We start from the raw sequence: 3843 nt of genomic DNA, 5'->3' as shown, positions 1-3843 counted from the left end.
TTGGATTTCATGTAGAAATGAAAATTATTTCAGCCATGTACAAGGCATTATTGATAGCAGCATTTGTAGTAAGCAAAAAAATTAATAAACTATTCTCAGGATGACAATAATATTGAAAAAGCATTTTGTTTTGCTTAAAAATTGGTTTAGTTCTTTTATAGGAAGTTAAACTTATTTGTCACATACAGTAATGGGAAGTTAAGCAGATATTTGACTGCAAAGAATATGGATTTTTTAAACAGAAAAGGAAGCATATATAATACACTAGGTACAGAAAAGAAGTAATACAAATGTTACTGTTGATTTTATAGTCTCAATTCATTCAATTCCCTTTAACTAAACAAAAATCCCTTTAACTAAACAAAAAGCAATAGATCAAACCAGTTCAAAAATTAATAATGGCTGTATTAAGAATATTGATAGTGCAAAATAAAATATCAGTTTACTTTATTTATTCCAATCACAATACTTCAAATAATTGGTGAGTTTACATTGCAAGCTATCTACTGTTCTTTCTATGTAGCAACTCAAATAGACAAAGCTATTGTATATACTGATCCATATTGGGAGATATTTGAAGTCAATAAAATAGTTGGTGAAAATTACATTCAAGTTTGAACCACTTATTTTTAAAGTGGTTCATAATTGGAGGATTCAACTCATTATCAACTTCACAGAGATCAGGTAAAGATCAAGTTTATATGTTTAATATTCAGCGATGTTAATATTTTTAGGCAATGAAAATTGTGTGAGGTATAGACTGTGTAAGGGAAGGTGGTTAGAGGAACATGGATTTGTCTTTTCCATCAAATTCTTCTGTCTTGCCAGGGATTCAGGATCAACAAACAAGGGCATTAACATCTCTGAAACGATTAGGGACAATAATTTTTGTCTGCTCTATGTTGGCCTCTCAGTCATTTTGGTCAGTGTAACAAAAGATAACCAATAACCCTTGTCTAAATCTATGTGCAAATACTGGCAAAGAAAATCTGCAATAAAGAAGTTAATAAGAAGCTGCTAGATATATTTTTAAGTCAAATATGGACTTATGGAAAACATTACAAACATGACCTGCATAGGTTTGGTGATAAGCCTAACTTGGGAAATGAAAGAAATGAGAGAGCTGTGCATAGAAAAATTGGTACTGGGTAGATCATGCACTGTGTTGAAGAAACAAGAATATAATGTAAACTCAGCCCCTTTATTATAGAGAACTTGGTGAGGAACTGGGTACTATAGACATCTGACTGAACCGATGGGTATGTCATATACTGATAAGGGATGAACTGAGTTACCTAATCTTGATTGAGTCTCTGTAGAGGCTCAATCCCAGCTTAAGCTAACTTGCAGGAGGAGGCTGTGGTTGATTCTTTCTGAAGACATTCTCATCTTTACATGGACAAAAACATGCCTTGCCATTCTCCTAGGACTAGCTTTGCAGGATTTACCATATTCATGAGTCTAAGGTACTGGCGTTCTTGTCATGGTCATGTTCATGTCAGGAATACTCCTTCATACAAGAGCAATGCAATAGAGTTCCTGGGTGTTTTAAAGCATTTGGTTTATTTAATATTTCTGCACACTTATTTTAGTTTTTACTATTTGGAATGTATTTATTTATTCGTTGGACATTGCAGAATAATACCCAGGGTCCTTTCCTCTTCTCAGAGAAAAAGAGGAGGGGAGGTAGGGAGGAGGGACTTTGTTTCTACACATTTAAATGAGCCTGTTTTGATCATATAGTTTTATCTTTAAATGTAACAAACCACCCAGAGATCATTTCCATGATTTTTTTCTTTCTACTTTTTTTATGTTTGGGATTATAATGTAATTACATTTCTCCCTTTCCTTTTCTCCCTCCAAACTTCCAAATAGCCACCCACCCACCTGACTGCCCTCCCTCCTGATTGCCTCTTCACTTACACAGTTCTTCCCCCACAACTCCCATCCCTTCTTCTTTTGAGAGGGTAAATACTCCCTACCCAGATATCTCCTCACCCTGGCACATCTAGTCTCTGCAGGACTAGGCACATCTGCTGCTACTGAGGCCAGACAAGGCACCCAGTTAGGGGAGCATATTCCAAAGACAGGGCAAAACTTTAGGAATAGCTCCCTCTTTGCTGAACAACCTACAAGAAGACTGAACTGTAAATCTTCTAAATATGTTCAGGGGGCCTAGGTCCAGCCCTTGTATACTATTTTTTCATGATTCAGTCTCAGACTGGCCTCAAGTGTCCACATTAGTTAACTTTTTCAGTCTTCTGTGGAGTCCCTATCCCTTACTGGGCTTTCAGTCCCTCTCCTAACTCTTCTGTAAAAGAGTCCCCGAGTTCCATCCAGTGTTTGGCTGTGGGCCTCTGCATCAGTGTCAGCTGATGGGTGCAGTCTCTCAGAGGAAAAATATGTGAGTCTCCTGTCTGCCAGTATAAAAGAGTATCATTAATAGTGTCAGGATTGGTGCTTGCTCACTGAATTGGTCTCAAGTTGGGTCAGTTATAACTTGGTCATTCCCTTAGTCTCTGGTCCACCCCACATTCTTGCATTTATAGTAGACAAAATACATTTTGCATTAAAAGTTCTGTTAAAGCTTAAACATTAAAAGTGGTATTTCTATAACCCTACTGGTGTTCATGTGTGGCTATTGGAGGTGGCCTCTTCAGATTCAATATCCCCATTGCTGTGAGTCTCAGCTAAAGTCACCTGCATCAATTCCTAGGATCCTTCCCTATCATAAGTCTCTGGCACTTGCTCAAAATGCTCGCATCCCTAAGTGCATCAAAGACCTCATTGTAACTCCAGATATACCAAATCTAATAGAACAGAAGGTACAGAATAGCTGTGAACTCACTGGTACAGGAGTCAGCTTCAAGAATAAAACACCAATGGATCAGGTTGTAAAATCAATAATTCATAAATGGGACTTCATGGCTTATACTCTAATATCAACAATATGCTAATGGAACCTATTAAATTGTAAGGCAAAGAACACAAAATAACAACCAACAGATTGGGAAAAGATATTTACCAATCCTATATCTGATACAGTGCTAATATCCAATATATACAAAGAACTCAAACAGACTCCAAAGAATCAAATTCTTTTTATTGAATTCTTCCTTGTTAAAAATGGAGTACAGAGCTAAACAAAGAATTCTGAACTGAGGGATATCAAATGGCTAAGAAGCACCTAAAGAAATGTTCAGTATCCTTAGTTTACAGGGAAATGCAAATCAAAACAACCCTGAGATTCCATCTCAAACCAGTCAAAATGGCTAAGATTAAACACACAGGTGACAGCAGATACTGGCAAGGATGTGGAGAAAGAAGAATACTCCTCCATTGTTGGTGGAATTGAAACTCTGGAAATCAGTCTGGAAATTAGACATAGTATTACCTGAGGACCCAGCTATACTACTCCTGGGTGTATACCCAAAAGATGCTCCAAGATATAACAAGGATACATGCTCCACTATGTTCATAGCAGCCTTATTTATAATAGCCAGAAGCTGGAAAGAACAAAGATGTCTTTCAAGAGAGGAGTGGATACAGAAATTTTTGAACATATACACAACAGAATACTACATAGCTACTAAAAACAATGAATTCATGAAATACTTAGGCCAATGGATGGAACTAGAAAATATCATCCTGAGTGAGGTTATTCAATCAAAAAAGAACACACATGGTATGCACTCACTGATAAGTGGATATTAGCCCAAAAGCTCAGAATACCCAAGATACTATTCACATACCACACTAAAATCAAGAAGAAGGAATACCAAAGTGTGGATGCTTCAGTCCTTCTTAGATGGGGGAGACAAAATACTTATGGGAGCAAATAAC

The sequence above is a fragment of the Apodemus sylvaticus genome, chromosome 8 (genome assembly GCF_947179515.1).
Source record: "Apodemus sylvaticus chromosome 8, mApoSyl1.1, whole genome shotgun sequence".
Lineage (NCBI taxonomy): Eukaryota > Metazoa > Chordata > Mammalia > Rodentia > Muridae > Apodemus > Apodemus sylvaticus.
The sequence above is the reverse complement of the archived record's forward strand: the minus strand, read 5'-3'. Positions refer to the sequence as shown.